At 38.1% G+C, this 18422-nt stretch overlaps 1 long non-coding RNA gene across 1 annotated transcript; it reads left to right on the top strand.

Moving 5' to 3' along the window:
- The first annotated feature begins 248 nt into the window (after positions 1-248).
- Positions 249-972, top strand: LOC120438217. Its single transcript, XR_005611729.1, has 3 exons — positions 249-368; positions 740-817; positions 926-972. It is a non-coding gene; the product is annotated as an uncharacterized LOC120438217 (long non-coding RNA).
- The last annotated feature ends 17450 nt before the right edge of the window (positions 973-18422 follow it).

Below are 18422 nucleotides of genomic sequence, written 5' to 3' on the forward strand. Positions count from 1 at the left end.
CAGGGATGAGGGAGAGTTGGTCTGCTATGAGTTTTCAACTAAACAACGTTAATTTAGCACATAACGCAGATTTAATTCCGATATTTGTCAAATCTGTTACTCAGTGATACACGTCGTGGTGTACATGAACCAGAGGTAGACTCACTCGGTGGAACAGACTGGGCCAGATCCAACCAGCGCAAATTTAGAATTTTTCTGCCACAGCTTTTAGTGATATTGTTTTAATTCTCACAGTGATGGCAGAAGCAGCTACCAGAACAAGAGGGCGAGTCTGTGTCATCATCACGTGCTTGTTTCTCTACATGTTACTGGCGATCTACTCGATGCTGTGCTTCATTTGCATCGCAAGCTGGGTCAAGAACAAACTGGTAAATTTAATGATTATTTGCACATAAACACTGCAAATAATTCTTAACTGCTGAAGTGTTTCTGTACTTAAAAGGGGTTTTCATAGAAGCTTAAGCAACTGTTATTTTATTTATTCCAATATAAATGCTGAGTGCAAAAGAAGAAACAGACACAAAGTGGGTCCAAGTTGCTCACAAGCTAACTTTGAAAGTTTGTCATGTGTAGGCAGTTAGAAAAAATAACTATAAATCAATAACTATATTTCAGATTAAAATATCTATCTGTGATACATTGACAGTCATGCAAATATTATGACTACAGTCTTTTCAACACAATATACTGTAATAAATTTAAACGTTTCAAAAAATGTTATTTTATTGTTTTTCATTAGGCAGAAGAAAACTATAAAAATGCAGCCATCACAAAGCTATTTGAATTCACAAATTCACTTCCTAACAAGAACCAGCTGGTAAATTAATATTTTCTTTCATTATTATTTGTAGTTTCCTTTAATTTCATTGTGTTGTTGAGCAGCTGGCATTCTCACTATGCTCTGCTTCTTTCTGCTAAACCTCAGGAAATATTCAGGGAAATCCTCCAGACAGCAGTAGAAGAAGAAGAGAGACTGAAGGTAAGTCAGTCAGTCAGTCTCCGTGTTACTCACATGTTGGCTGAGAAAATATGCAGTTTGTGTAGATTCTAAATTATAAATTAAAAACAGCACTGCATTTGACATCAGCATACCTTTAACGTGTTACACAACACACTGAACTGTAACTCATGTAACTATTGAAAACAGCAGCATCTAAAGGAGAATGTAACATGTTTTAATTCGTGCTAAATGTTTTGTTTTGTTGTTTTCAGGCAGAAGACTACTTCTACATGGTAACTCTCTCAAGAGTTTTTGATGAAAAAGTTGATCTCCTTACTCCTAAACTGGAACTACTGGAATCATTATCAGCTGATTTTCCAGAACTGCGGGAAATAATTGCAATTGGGACGCGATTATTAAAGAATCTCAGAGCTCACTTAGACATGAAACTGGCTCTGCTGGAAGAATAGAGGGCACAGAGAAATGAATGATGAGCTTCATAAAACTGTCAAACAACAATATGATTTTTTTTTTTGTTCCCATCTGTATCCCTGTACATCTGTGTTGTGCATATTCAGCTTTTGTGAAATTACATTTCATGAAATTCAATTTTTTTAATTTTTTTGTTTTTCTTTTTGTTTCCAAGTAAACTCAAACATATTCCTTCAAATAATACATATTTAAATTCTTTCAGTTAATGTTTGGCACATTTTTTACATTATGACATCCTTGACCAATGACTCTTCTACTGTAAATCAAGTATGTGCTTAAAATATTACACATCATTTTACATCCTAAATACTATTTAAAGTCTTGAGTAGCGCTTAATAATCCAGGTTAGGAAATCTCTGCTTTGGAATCTGGATTATATTATGTGCAGATTTAATTTCCCCAAGCACGAAAGCTTAAAAACAAGCAAACAACAACAAGAGAAAAAGCAAAAAACAAAACAAAAGGCAAACAAACTGAGGATTCACCTGATGTGTAGACTGTGAATTGGAAATGCCTCTGGTATAACAAATATAATGAATGCATGCAGCTACTTTTTATACAGTGAGGTCTTTACGTTTTGTATTGTGCTTGTCTGCATTTTGTTGTTTTGCCTCCATGTATTTACGATTTGAAACCAAACAGTCAAGATGTGACTAAAGTTTAGACTTTCAGCTAAAATATTATAATTTTCCCTCTCATAAATATTAAAGAGGTAAGCATTACTTCTCAGTTGCAGTGAATTGATATGAGAAAAAAAAACTGTAGAAAACTAAACAGAAGAAAGTAGTAGAGAAATAACAATTGAACATAAAACAGTGAGACACTCACTGGCAGGGCCTCCTTGAATGAGGGTGTCTAGTGATAATGGCCGAAACACCTGATGAATCCAAGGTCCACTACTGACGATGTGTCCCAAATTATAATATGATAATCTAGATCAGATCTCTAATCCCTAAACCTAACCAAGGAAGGTAAAAAAAAATGGCAGATTAGCTTGGTTAAAAGACCGAAACACCCTGAGAAGTTGAGGCACACAATGATGTGTCCTGCTGGTAAAGTTTCTGGGCTGCCTTTCGACTTTCTCCATTTAAAACAATGCATTATCAGGGATTGTGACATCTAGTCCTTTTACTGAATCACCCTGCACAGCACCACTCTCTTAGAAATTAAACATGTGTACAACAAAATGGTTTGTTTTTTTTTACTTTTATTTTACATTCAGATTCAGACCCAGAATGTAAAGCAAGAATAGTCAAAGTTTTATTTTAAATAAAATGCCACACTGATAAACTGTCCAATGCTTGAAAGTTTGGATGGACATATTTGCATACCTGAGAGCTGAGTCTGTTTCCAGAGTCCAGTTTGTGATTAGATCTAAGTGATAATTACTGCAGATGTAACACTTAATCTAGTTCCAATCATGAAAAAAATATTCAGTATTAAAAAATGATGTGAATATTATTCAGTTAAAATTAAATATCTGTGTTATGTTAAAGGCGACCACAATACCAGGAAGTTGATGTTTGCTGTTACTGTCAACATCATATTTAAATATATATATATATATGTTGAGACAATTGAGAGAGTGCCTGATAAAGTACGACACCTGCTGGTCACTTTTTGTAGCTACTCTTGTGCTTGTTTTTCCCTTTGATTTCTTTCTAAGTGCAGACTTTACCGTCTGAAGTAAATCAAAGGGAAAACTTACCAGTCCAGTCAGTTTGAAAATAGATTGTGCTCTCTCAGCGTCACAACCAAATTTTTGTTTCAGAAAAACAGTAATTCAACGAGATAATCAGTACATGTACAGACTTGCTCAGTTAACATCTATATAGATGCTTTCCATGTGTAACTGTCACACCATGGCAGTGATAGCAGATTTTGGTCTGATGAAACATTTTTGATCATCAGAACATAGAGGACATACAGTGCATTCACGGCGCTTCACTTTCACTTCCACATTTTGTCATGTTAAAGTCTTATTCTAAAATGGATTCTATATGTTATACCTAATAATGACAAAGTGAGAAAAAGTTTGCTTAAAATTCTTGCAAAGCTTTTTTTAAAAACTACAATATGCTGTAAAATGTACACAAGTATTCTTAACCTTTTCCATTACACTCAATACTGAGCTCATGTGCATGCTGTTTCCACTAGTCCTCTGTCAGACATTTCTACAACTTGATTGAATGAATAGAACAACTCTATCTGTTTTCCTATTCATTCTATTTCCGGACCCATTTGTTACTGGTCCCCACACTCACACCCCTGGACCTCTTCGTGGGGACATAACAATGTGAGGGCTCGTCCGGGATATAAATTGAAGGAACAGTGATTAAGTTTTGGTGTGTTTGCCGGTCGCTTGTTTAGTTGTATTGTATCTGCTATGCTCTCTCTCCAGTTAGCACAGGGGAGTGCCAGATCAAGCTGTAGCCCCATCAGTGTACACCTTTTGCTCAGGGGCTGTCTGAGACAATCTCAGGTCAAAAGCAGCGACTAAGGAATATCTTGAAACGAAAAGGGAGATAAAACGATTCCAGAAAAGCTCAGATGCTGTGTAAAATGTAAATAAAACGTTGTTGTTCTTTTTCAGTCTTTAAAACATAGTTATAACTTTTTTAATAAGCAAAAAAGGAGTGTCAGAAAGTGTTTTGCATCTCTTAATATAATCAACAACTTTGTTTTTCAATACCAGTTGTCAGCCACTGAAGTGGATTAGCTAGAATATACATAACCAATTTAAATATTGGTATAAACTTTTTTTTGTTTGTTTGTTAAACATTACTTTTGTAATGTAGTGCCTTCTGCACTCTTTCACAGTTTTTTTTTAATTCTGTTTTTGTCATTTAGGTATTTTTGTGTACTCTGCTGTACTCATAAACGTGTGGCTGGAAGCCCTGATTCTCTCTCAAAAGAGCTCAAAATTAGTTTATTGACTTTTATTCTATTGGAGTCAAAAAGGGTACTCAAAGAAACAAGAGAAAAAAAAAGAAGAGACCTAATTCTGTTGGACAAGAGAGTTTATAGAAGAGCAAGGTCAAACTTGGAGCCAAAGGAACAATGCCTCACATTTTGTAAAGTCATAGCACACAGACTCAACAAAAGACAAAAGACAAACTCTCACATTCAGACTGTCTGGACTCATTCTAACTCTTACTTAAACAACAGGAGCCATTTCCCTCCTTTACTCTGGAACAGTCTAACACAGGGGTAGGCAACTCCAGGCCTCGAGTGTCCTGCAGGTTTTAGATTGCACCCTGGGTTAACACACCTGAATCAAATGATTAGTTCATTACCAGGCCTCTGGAGAACTTCAAGAAATGCTGAGGAGTCATTTAGCCCTTTAAATCAGCTGTGATAGATCATGGACACATCTAAAACCTCCAGGACACCGGTACTCGAGGCCTGGAGTTGCCTACCCCTGGTCTAACATTATTTAATCCTTGCATCCATGACTTTGCCCATGCCTGTGTTTGATCTTGGCAGCTTGTTCACCCCTAGGTGGCACTATGTCCTTCACTGCCACCATCCTTGTTCCCTGTGCTTGCATCTATGTTCCTTCTATCATAACTCTGGGATTTTGTTATTCTATTAAAATTTTTCTGAGGGCTTTGTTGTCCTCTCGCTTGACTTTGAATTCAAGGATGCAGACAGACATTTCACTGCTTCTTACAACGTATTTACAAACATGCTGTTTTAATTACACATGCTCATAACAAACCTAAACGTGGGATGAATTATATGAGGTATACCAACATGTGTGTAACTTATTTCAAGTGTTATAATATTTTTCAATGGGAGTTTGATTGTAAGATATACTTCAAAACACTCACATAACTTAACTCCAGTGATTGCCTTTTCTGTGAGTGAGGCACTCTATATAATTACTTCCCAATGATTTAGTAGATATATGGATTAAACAATGATGAACAATAATTATTTCCCAAACATTACACACACATACTAGGAAACTGACTGTGAGACACACACACCTACACACACACCTAGTTATTGGTTTTTAAAGTTATTTGTTAATCAAATGTGAAACCCTGAGCTTCAAATGCAAATATGGAAGAAGTCTTATACATAGATACGAGAAAACACAGTGCAACACACCTAGAAACAAATTACCCAAGCACACACACAGGAGAGCCAGTATTGGAGTGCCAGTGTAATCTATTAAAGCATATTGTGATGCCACCTCTTCATTTTTTAAAAATGTATTACATTCCTTCTTGAGTGATTTTGCACTAATATTCGAGTCAACAAATACTGTGATTTACAACAAAAACCAAAAAAAGCTGCTGATTTTTTTATTTATTTATTTGTATGTATGTGTAGCTCTATTTATATGTATTATATTAAAACTTATGTGATGTGTATGTTTAAAAAACATTACTATAACTCATTACTGACAGGCAGAGGTAGGAAGTAACAAAGTACAAATATTTTGTCTGTAATTGAGTAGTTTGTTTTTTTTTAGCAACTTTTTACTTTTACTCCCCTCATTTTAAAATAAATCTCTGTATGTTCTACTCCTTACATTTACAAAACAAAAAACTTTTTGAAAGCAATTTCACCACCATCATGTGTCAAATAAATTTCTCAGCTTCAACAATAAGTTGATTCTTCAGATGATGTGGCAGCAGTAAATGGGCTGCGGTGTTTTTTAAGCATTCAGGTTTTGCATTTTCACATAGAATTCCTGTGAAGTGAAACAGACAAATATCTGTGAAACAAAAGTGAAAGCCTGACGTAAAAACGCAAGCGAAAATAATAGTTTTATCACCTTAGTTGACATAATACGAACAACACTGGAACACACCTTAACACACCCACACACATGGAGGAAATGGGAGGTGGAAACAGCAGTGTATATTTAAAAGGACAAAGGAGCTCTGGTCATTTATTCATTCACCAGCTTCTTTTCACGTTACAGGTAAGTCTGAAAATTAAAACTGATCATCTCATAGTTTATTTTAAGACTTTTAGAAAATGATTTGAAAATTTTACAAAATGTGTTGCAGTTCAGTAGTTTCAGCATTTCTTTGTAAGTTGTGTGTTCTTCACACATCTTGATGTTGTAAATCTTTTGATTTAAAATAATAATGAAGCTAGAATTTAAAACTCTCCAGTCTGGAAACGTATTATTCACCTCTTTTTCCTAACACTTGTACATTTTCTTTTTAGAAACAGATTTAAACAGAACAGTGATGGCAGCAGCAGCTTTAGCCTCAAGCAGTGGAGTGACTGTTTCCCGCACCACCAAAGGCCTGTTCCTCATGTTCACCCTGCTGTGTCTGGTTTGCCTTTCAAGTGCCCTGATAGACAAGGACCAACTGGTACATTCAACATTGCTCAGTCAGCAATTTTACACTTAAGGACCAACTAGTTTTTGCTTAATCTTCAGTGACTTTATTGAAGTAATTTGCAAGTCAACAGACTTTGCGAGTGACCACAAATACGTTTTCTGATGAAATGTGTTGGGATTTTTTTCATTTCTTTATATGTTATTCAGGCTTTTTAACATTTCTATCTGATTATAACAAAAGAAACAGTACAAAAATAAGCAAAACAACAACACAAAACTGTTATATTTCAGACAGAAATGGTGTAGGCCATTTGTGCACCAAAGCAGCAATGTAACAGAAAACAGTCTTTCATAATAGCATTAATATCATTAGTATTTGTTACATTATGCACTATTTTACAACTTCAGCCATACATATCTATTGAACAATAACCATCTCAATGGTCACTTTGGATTTTCAGGAACAACTCAGAGAAACCTATCAGAAAACACGACAACAAATAGAAAAACTGAAGGTCAGTACATGTTTCTCACATACTTGCCAAACATTGTCTAAGAGTAGTGGTGTATTAGAGAGCTGTAAAAGTGATTTGTTTACACATTAAAAAAATTATAATGTGGCAATAGTAAACAGAATTTGTGTAATGTTATTAAAGTGATTAAATGTTATCCTATTAGGCTGAGCATGAGGAAGAGGTGGCCTCCACTGCAGAGCTGATGAATGAATACATGAGCTTTATGGACCCGATGATCGCACTGATGAAGAAAACGATGCAAGCATCACGTGATGCTGATTTTCCTCCACTAGATAAATTCATGGAGAACGTTAAGAATTATGTGAAGCAAACAGAAGCTTATGTTAACAGGAAGCACGAGGAGTTTGGTGAAAAAATTGAGGAAAGTGAAAAGAAACTGGGAAAAACTAAGAAATTTATTGAATTTCTTGAGGAACAGGAAGCTGATTTGTAACTTAAATGTCAGTCTTTTTTCTTTTTCTCTCCTTTTCTCTAATAGCATCTATTTAGTTCCCGTGTCATGTAGTACTTTGTAAAACTATGGTTTAACTTTTTCTGTCATCTTTCATTACAGTTTGACATAAAGTAACCTAGGATTTTGCTATTAGCTACAACTGTTCAGAGGATATTATGGGTTGGATATAACTTTTAAGGAGTACATCTGTGGTACTCCCATCTTTTTCTGACATGTCTTGTCTTCAGAAGTGGAAGCAATGTTTATATAAACTGACACATAATAAAGACATATACCGACTTTTAGTATTGTTTGTTTTCAAAATATCTACAGTGGTGTGAAAAAGTGTTTGTTCCCTTCCTCATTTACTAGTGTTTTAGCACATTAGAATATTTGTCACACTTAACTGTAGCTGTTTCAGATCATCAAAAAAAAATTAATATTAGACAAATGCCACTTGAATAAATGGTCAAATGATTTAAATGATGACTCCTTTAATTAAGGAAGAAAAGTAATCCAAACCAGCCTGGTCCTGTGTGAAAAAGTCATTGCCCATCTTGTTAAATCGTGATTTAACTGTGATTAAATTAGTTTAGTTTCACTAAACATACTCAGGCCTGATTGCTGGCAGACCAGTTGAATCAAGAAATCATTTGAACAGTACTACTCTGATAAAGTGAAGCAGGTTAAAAGATCCCAAAAAGTACCACATCGTGCCATGATCTAAAGAAACAAACTTCACATGTCTCAGGTCAGAGTTCATGATTCAGCAATAAACAGACTAAAAAAACTCAAAAATAATGCAAAGGCTTGCGTCACATTTGTGAGACACTGTATCTCTTGGAGCTGCTGGCCGTCGGATTGGGGTCTGTGATGCGGGGCCTCCCTGCTACTGCAGATAGGGGGGCGGTCCGCTTGCCTCCACCCCAGAGAGAAGGGTTACACCTCCTGGGTCTAGGTGCGGCTTGCCCTCTGGGGGCGGGGTACCTGGACCTGGGATACAGAGTATGTTTGGGGAGTGTGATTGTCTGTGCAGTGTCTATTTGTGTCTGTCTACATGTTGGGTAAGTGCCGAGTATTTGGTTGTGTATATGGGGTGGGAATGCACGCTTTGAGTCTGTGTGCGCCTGTTCGCCTGTGTCTATATGTCAGGTTGGGCCTTAGACTCTACCTCTCTGGGAACATCTCAGGCCCTCCAAGGTACGGAGGCCTATCTCCCCTCACCACACTCCCTGCCAGTGGCTGATGCCCTCAGACGTTGGTGTGCTGGTGGTTCTTGTCAGCTGGGGCTGGGCACTCATGTATGTACCGGCTCACTCCTGGTGGCCGATTGGCGGGGCCTGGCGCCTGTGGCCCGGCTGGGCCCCTTCCGGGGGGTGGGGTGCCCTCAGGCCTCTGGCCTCTGGGCCTGAAGCTCGGTCCTCTCTGGCGCAGCTGGCTGCAGGCAGAGCCCGCGGGCACGCCACTGCAACCCCCTCTGGCCTCTGCTCTGTGGCTGCTGGGTGACCTCTCGTTTGGTGGTCCTCCTTGGGTACTCATACTCTGGGGCCTCTGGATGTCTGGGGCCTGGATCTCCTCCATACCTGCTTCATGCCCTGGGGGACGGGGCTATGGCTCCCTACACTCCCTAGCAGATCGTTACATGGAGAAACCTTTGACCACAAGCATGCTTATCCACACAGGTGTACACACGGGTGTTCACAGACACAAACTACACCTTTCTTGGCTGCTACCTCAATGCACATTGTGCGCTGTCTATCTTGCGTGCTGCACAATAACATTTAATATTTAGTATTTACTGTTATCTACTGCTAGCTAGTTTATTGTGATGGTGCTATATTTATTATGTTGTTGTTTTTTGTTTGTTTGTTTTCTCTTCTGTTTTTTTTCTCCATACAGGTGATCCAGGTGTTTTGTTTGTTTTCTTTCTTTCTTCTCCCCTTTCTCACCATCTCTTCTCCCCTCTATTTTTCTTTCTCTCCCTCTCTTTCTTTCATTCTTTCTCCCTGTCCTATCCCCCAGTCATGTCTGTCCCGACTGTAACAACTGAAAATAAAAAAAATAAAAAAAATACATAATTATAATAAAGGTCAATCAAATGGACCAATATGGCAAGGCTATGATGATCCACTTGGTAAAGTAAATCCGCTTGGCATCTCTCTTGGCCTTAAGACAAAAATTCTGATGGCTAAAGATCCAAATGGGACAGGGGGAAAAAAACAAAAAAAACAAAAAAAAACCCCCCTCACCTTTACAAAGACTAATTCCTATAAATGTGATGACAAACAGCATTGTCATGGGACGTCAGAGTGAAACAAGAAATAAAACAGTTTCTCATGAAGTGAAAGAAAACATGTTTTCTTAGGAAGCCATGCACAATATATCCATATGGTGTAATAACCTTCCATCTACATTCTACATTCTACAGGCTTAGAAACTCAAACTCACCACATTGAATTTTCTTAGTTTAAAAGTAGACATTTCAGATTCAGCTGTGTTTTGAGTATTTCCTTTGTGATGCAATGTGACTCATTGATTTTGTACATTTTTCAAATAATAACTACACTGTGGAGGTATTGTACAGACGACACAGGAGCTGTAACTTTCCATTCCGACTTTATTCATCTCCAAACTACTACTGGACACATTGCGCCATAAACCAGCAGAACCCCTCCTCCCGACCTGGGTGTGAGTGGAGCCCCCTGGTGGGCCGCCACAACACTGTATTTTAGAGATGTTCAGCTGGAGTGTAGATTTTCCAATCAACTCTTTACATTGTACATTTTTATCTTAGAGACAGATTTACTCAGAACAGCGACGGCTGAAGTGACCGTTTCCAGCACCACCAAGGGCCTGTTCCGCATGTTCACTCTGCTGTCTCTGGTTTTCCTTTCAAGTGCACTGATAGACGAGAACAAGGACAAGGTGGTAAAGTGATTTCTTTCTTAACTTTCAGTAATTTTGAGGGTCACTACAGTTGCAGTTGCTGTTTTAATCTTTTCCTTTTAGTGTGAAGTTGTTATTTTATGCACTGTTTTACAACTTCTGTCAAGCATGTCTCCCTACATGTCACCACTTGTAAATGCTTGCTTAGGATTTTCAGGAACAATTCAGAGAAAACACAACAATACAAAGACAGACTGAGGTCAGTAAATGTTTCTCACATTTATTGCATAGAAATAACTTTAGTGACTCATAAGAGAACCTTATCTGTATGACAAAATATACTGAGAAATATAATATAATGACAAAATGTATGCTGTGACATGTTAAATGTCAGGATTCACACATTTATAGGCTTAAACTAGCCCTATTTAAAGGTTTGACACTTAATGCTGTAGAGTAATATAGCATTCCCTTTGAAACTGGTGTTCAATTACAGTTTCATACTATACCATACCAGCTTTATTTATGAAGTACTTTAACATAAAATCAAGCGCTGTATATACATATACAAATAGCATAAACAAATAAATCAATCAAATCAAATCAAACATGTTAAAACAGTGAGTTAACCCCTTAAAAAGTCTCAAAGGCTTCAGCAAATAAATATGGTTTAAGAAGAGTTGTAAACTCTGAAAGAGAAGAGCCCTGCCTAACGTGCAAGGGCAGATCAATCCACAACTTTGGAGCAACTACAGCAAAAGCACGGTCACCTCTAAGTATAAACCTTAAACAGCTGCAGGTTGGTGGGCGTAAAGGAGTGGCCAGGTGTTTATGGTGGTAGCAACTCCGAGGGGTAGGTGGAGGCAGGCCATTAAGAGATTTAAAAACAAATAAAAGAACTTTAACAACCTGTAGATGCCTAATGGATGTCTCAAAATAAAGTGTGTTACAACAATCCAGTCTAGATGCATCAAAGGCATTTATCTTTTTAAGAGGGAAATAAATCTGGGATTCATCAGCATAACAATGGAAAGAAATCCTGTCTTTCCTGAAAATAGACCCAAGAGGTAAGAGATATAGGGAGAAAAGAAGGGGGGGAGAGTAAAACTGAACCCTGTGGGACCCTATATTGAAGCAGTAGCGGTTTTAGATACGGGCGACACGGGCGGTTGCCCGGGGCGGCATCGTGATGGGGGGCGGCATCACGAGCATCGGCAAAAAAAATAATAATAAAAAAAAATGCTCGTACTCATGCTGCCCCAACGGCAGCCAGCGCATATTGGGAATGGCATAGGCACCGATCGGTTTTTCTATCGCCCATTTGCTGGGAGTAGGGCGCCCTCCATTTGCAGGGTGCGCCTGCTGCTTGCGGCACAGGGAGGAGAGGGCGGAGCGGCGGGGGATTCTCTGGCTGGAGCAGCATCTAATAGCCAACTCGCAAAATAAAACAAAATAAAAACAAACCAACAAACACGAAAACACCAGACATCATGATGCAGACTTATAATTTGCACCAATGTTTTTTCGAAATTCTATACACGAAAACTGAGCGCGAGAGCCCTCGGTGCGCCTGCTCGCTGCTGAAGTCAAAGTAAACTTTATTGTCATCTCTGCTACATACAGTCCAGTATATAGAGAGACGAGACGACGAGGCTCCAGTTACAGCAGTGCAAGTAAACGAACAATAAATATAGTAGAGTAAGAAAATAAATATACACTTTAGGACTCGGGGTAACGGGATCAATAACAATTTAAAATTTATAATTTACAGTTTGATGATTTAAAGTCTCACACATAACCCGTCGAAAGGGGAGGGAGACCTGCTGCTTCCAAATAGAGCACATTTTATTTATAATGTTGTAAATCCAAGCCCATTATGGATTCATGATTTGAATCCTGGGTTGTGTGAAATCTCAGAAATGCACCCTAGACAAAGTGAATCTGTGAACTAAGGTGTAGGTCTATTAGATTATGTTGTGGTGATCCTCTGGTTGAGGGATGAGTGTTCATACTGGAGTGCAAAATTAAAACCAATGGAAGATGGACAAGAAAAGTTCAAAGCCATCAGGTGCTCAGTTTAGAAAAAAGAGAAAAGAAGAGGAGGAGAAACGAACAAATGATACAGGTAAGCAGATGTGTCATTGGATAATGGCAGGTCATCCTGAAACAATCAGAATCAGAATACTTTATTAATCCCTAAGGAAATAATGTGGGTTACAGTTGCTCCAAGAAGAAATGGTAAAAATAGTAACAGTAACAGACTAAACTCCAAACAATACAATATGTTACAGATTTTAATATTAATTATTCATTGTCAATTGTTGATTTGTCCCGCTCATTGTATGACGAATTATGATGGCTGTTTGGTAGCTGTTGTTTGCATACTATGCATACTCTCTCTCTTCATATGTGTGTGTGGACAACAGTTTTATGTTAATGTACAATCTTTAACATGTTTTGTGTGTGTGTGTGTGGGGGGGCAGAGGGAGTGTTCACCCAGGGCGCCAAACAGGCTAGGACCGCCACTGTATTGAAGAGTTGGTGAAACTTCCAAATAAGATCTGAACCACTGCAGTGCAGTACTCCTGACACCTACCAACTGCTCTTGATAACTGTAAACCACGACGGCAGACCCGATGGCATTTTAGTGCTACGCAGCATCATTTATTCTTACAGTAATCACACAGTTGCTGTAACAGTACATTCAACACACATCACCACCAACAACAACAACACAAGCAGAGCACAGGTTTGAAGCCAGTGTCGTGCCAAACTAGGTATCCCCGACAGAATGTGTTTCCCCTGCGTCGGGAGCACACGCTGGACTGTCCAAATCACGGACAAACAGTATCCCACATTGTTGATTTTTAGTTTACAAACACTTGTTATATTGACTAACTACTCCTGAAATTTTTGAGATGTTAGCTCTTTATACAACGAAGTTATAGTGGGATACAAATTATATCAGGCTGATCCTGCCACAATTTGTTCCCCCTGTGTAAGTCACGGACAAACAGTATCCCACATTGCTGATTTTTAGTTCACAAACACTTCTTATTATGACGCATTACTCCTGAAACTTTGGAGGATTTAGCTCTTTATATAGTAAAGTTACAGGAGAATAAAAATAGTTATCAGCCAAAATGTTAATGGTTTGTTAAAATAATTCCATCTGATACCATGTAAGCAATAAATATATAATTTTCTGTTGTAACCCTCAATTTTTCACTTTTTCACAAAATGAAAACATCAGTACTTCCTGCGTGCTCCCAGCACAGGGGAAACAAATTCTGTCGGGGATACCTACTTTGGCACAACACCTACACCGGTCCTTCCCACGCGCTGTCCACCCTTACAATAATCATACGGTTGCTGTAACAGTACATTCAAAGGCTGCAGCTCTCCCGCTGCCAACCATACACATCTCCACCAAAAACAACAACAACACAAGCAGAGCACTCACAAGTTGAGTCCCTCTCACCTGCAGCATCATCGCAGACCATGCCCCGCCTCAATAACAAAGCATTTTCTATTAAATTATAAACTTTGTCCTAATTATGTCCTGGGTTTTAACTATTTAATAATAAAAGGGAAAAATTACACAAAACACTTAAGGTCATGAAAATTAATTGAGATTTAGCAATGATGAACTGTAGCATATAGTCATTGTCTGTCTCTGGTGTTGTTTCCACTGTATTCATAAAGCTTCTCTTCCATAATGTGCAGATTCAGTGTGAAGTTTTTCACTCTCATTATTATAACTTTGTTATAATTTGTTGTATTAAGTAGTATCAGTAAAGCTGTCAGTTAATAATAATGTATAGGAAGAATAAACCCTGTCTGCAAATAAAGCTCATGTTTAACAATCAACGATTTGTCCAGTGCTTACTCACTGATAAAATATATCATATATCATAAGTGTAGCACACCAGTCAATTAGTCACATGATGAAGACTAATCAATTTATACACTCATATCATTAATTTAATATATACTCATTCCTCACCACTCTGAAACATAAGGCTCAGACTTTTGAAATATGTCTGTTTATGCTTCACTGCCAGGTGATAAGGCTACTGGATTATCACATAAAGGTATCGTCTGCTGCTGGATTAAAGCAATATTCACTCACATTCACAATATTTGTGCCTCAGTCTGAATCACAAAATTGGTCATGTGTAAACCTTAATCTACATGATGATAAGAAAAAAAACATTCTGCTCTTCAGGTACTGATAGGTATAAAACTACTATATATATTTCTATCCTAGGTCTACTAAAACCAGCATGAACAGTACCGTTCTCTAAATTGTCAAATTACAAAAAATACATAATTAGGTCTGAAAAAGTCTGACTTGCTCATTTTATATATACTCTTAACTTCATCTCTTTTTTAAAGGCACCTATATACATAGATAGTTAATAGGTTTATTATCACTGTTAGAGAAAGTTTGAAATAACCATATTACAAATTACTGACTGAAAACTGTACTTATTGGAAACCCAGACTGTGTATTGGTGGTATTGTACATTTTTCAGTTAGAATATATATTCCCTGGAATTTTCAAATGTTGTTTCTTTTTTGTAAATATTCTATTTGTTTTCTTACAGTGTAAAAAATTCACGTTATTTACTCCAAACAGTGATGGCAGCAGCAGTTTTGGCCAGAAGCAGAGGGGTGGCTGTTTTCAGTATCACCAAAGGCCTGTTCCTCATGTCCACCCTGCTGTGTATGATTTGCCTTTCAGCTTCACTGACAAACAAGAACCAACTGGTAAACTGATGCTTGCTTAAAATCCAATCATTTTTTTTTACCTAATGCATGTCAGCAACGATTGTGAGTCACCACAATTACATCTGTTGCTGAAACTATATGAAAGTTTCTGTCAGCCATTACAAACTGTAACCACATGTCAATGCTCCCTGTTAAGTTCCAGGAAGTGCTCAAGGGAAGTTACAAGGAAGCACAACAGAAAATGGATGAACTGATGGTCAGTAAAAGTTTCTCACTGCATATAAAATATACTGAGTTTGTCCCTTGTGTGCATTAAGAATAACATCATGCATGAATTTGAAGCATGACTTTGTTGTGTATTTATTGATCTTGTGCCATGAAGATTTTCTTTTTTCTATTAGGAGTACAAGTCAGACATGCTGAAAGCTTCAGAGCTGGTAGATGAATATCTGGCTCTCATGGACCCAATGATAGTAGTGATGAAGAAAATCAACACACTGGTTGGTGAAACAGATCCTGACACAGATATAGAGGACCTCAGTTAGCATCTACACAGTGTAACGTGGTTGTTGTGTTAAACTGCTTTCCATGTGTAACTGTCACACCATGGCAGTGACAGCAGATTTTGGTCTGCTGAAACATTGTTGATCATCAGAACACAGAGGACATACTGTGCATTTACGGCGCTTCACTTGTTCCACATTTTGTCATGTTAAAGTCTCTATCTCAAAATGGATTCTACACATTATACCCAATAATGACAAAGTGAGAAAAAGTTTGCTTAAAATTCTTGAAAAGTTTTTTTTAAAACTACAATATGCTGTAAAATGTACACAAATATTTTTAACCTTTTCCAATACACTCAACATTGAGCTCATGTGCATGCTGTTTCCACTCGTCCTCTGTCAGACATTTCTACAACTTGATCAAGGAACTGAACTCCCAGAATCAGAATCAACCTTCTGGGATTTACTTACCTGGATGATTGAGCATGCATCAAGATGATTAGCTAGAATATACATAACCAATTTAAATTGGTTATGTATATTGGTAAAAAGAGTTGTTTGTTTGTTATAAACATCACTTTTGTAATTTAGTGCCTTCTGTAGTCTTCCACAGTTTTTTATTCTGTTTTGATCCAGTTTTTCTTTGCTTCGCACATTGTCGTTTAGAAATTTCGTGTCTCTCACACAAAGAAAAAGAAAACAGTGGTGAGCAAAGGTAAAAGTCTTAGTGCTTCTGCTGTACTCATAAACTTGGGGCTGGAAGGCCTAATTCTCTCTCAAAGGATTTCACAATTAGTTTATTGTTTTTGTTCTATTGGAGTCAAAAGGGGCACTCAAAGAAATGAGAGAAATGAAAAGAAAAGAGCTAATTCAGTTGGAAAAGAGAGTTTATTGTACAGCAAGATCAAACTCAGAGCCAAAGGGTCAAAGCTTCCCAGGTTGTTAAGCCACATCACACAGGCTCAACAATAAACAAAAGACAATTGTGAGTGTACACTTTATCTAATACCTAGTGAAGGATTAGTGTGTGGCTGTAGCTCAGGAGGTAGAGCAGGTCACCTACTGATCAGGAGGTTTGTGGTTTGATTCCTGGCTCCTCCAGTCTGCATGTCAGGAGTGTGAATGTATATGAATGTAGTTAGGAAGCACTCAGCTGAGAGAGATTGGGTGAATGTGGCATGTTGTATAGAGCACTTTGAGTAGTCTGGGCGAGCAGAAAAGCATTATAAAGCAGTCCATTCACTATTTGAACAGAGTTCAAGTTTGTCTGCAGCTGACCCATGTGTGGGCCAGATCTGGGCCACCAAACGACTGTCATTCTTTGGGGTATGTGGGCCATGTGTATGCACATTGTGTGGGCTGATCTGGGCCATACCAATTTTGCTATGTGGGTGCTTGCATCCATGTGTGACTTTACCCATGCCTGTGTTTGATCTTGGCAGCTTGTTCACCCCTAGGTGGCACTATGTCCTTCACTGCCTTCATCCTTGTTCCCTGTACTTGAATCTATGTTCCTTCTATCATAAATATGGAATTTTGTTAGTCTATTAAATCTTTTCTGAGGACTTTGCTATCGTCTCGCTTGACTTTGAGTTCATGGATGCAGACAGACATTTCAGTGCTTCTTACAAAGTATTTACAAACATACTGTTTTAATTACACATGCTCATAACACACCTAAACATGGGAGATGAATTAAATGAGGTACACCAATCTGTGTGTAACTTACTACAAGTGTTATAATATGTTTAGTGTGCGTTCGATTATAAGATATACTTCAAAACACTAATGTAACTTAACTCTAGTGATTGCCTTTTCTGTGAGTGAGGCACTCTATATAATTACTTCCCAATGATCTAGTAGATATATGGATTAAACAATGATGAACAATAATTTTTTACCAACATTAAACACATACCAGGAAACTGACTGTGAGACACACACACACACACACACACACACACACACACACACACAGGTAAACAGGTGATACAAAGCAACACAAACTAAACTGAGAAATGTTAACTGTACTCTCACGGGAAACACAGGAAACACACAGCATGGGGACGAACCGACGTAAACGACGCGGCAACGAGCACTGACTGACAAGGAACTAAAATACACTGACAGGAACATGAGGAAACGAGGAACAAGTGGGAATACGGCTGGAACTAATTAAGCAGGACAACACAAGGTAAGCAAAACAGAACACACTAACATGAGACCAAGACCTTTAATGTAAAACAGGAAAGTGACTGGTCAATGAGCCAAACTTACACTAAGCACAATGCACAGGAACAATGCAGTTGAATTCTTATCTGATGTCCTGGATTGTTGATTACCTGACAGGGAAGACCACAATATGTGTATGTTCCACATTGTGTGTCTGACAAGGTAATCAGCAACACAGGGGCACCACAAGGGACCATCCTCTCCCCCTTACTCTTCACTCTCTACACCACAGACTTCAGCCACTGCACAGAGACCTGCCATCTTCAGAAGTTTTCTGATGACTCTGCGGTGGTATGATGCAACAGCAAGGCTGATTAGTCAGATGTACTGGGCTGTGGTTGTCTCCTTTGTC

The sequence above is a fragment of the Oreochromis aureus genome, linkage group 3 (genome assembly GCF_013358895.1).
Source record: "Oreochromis aureus strain Israel breed Guangdong linkage group 3, ZZ_aureus, whole genome shotgun sequence".
NCBI lineage: Eukaryota > Metazoa > Chordata > Actinopteri > Cichliformes > Cichlidae > Oreochromis > Oreochromis aureus.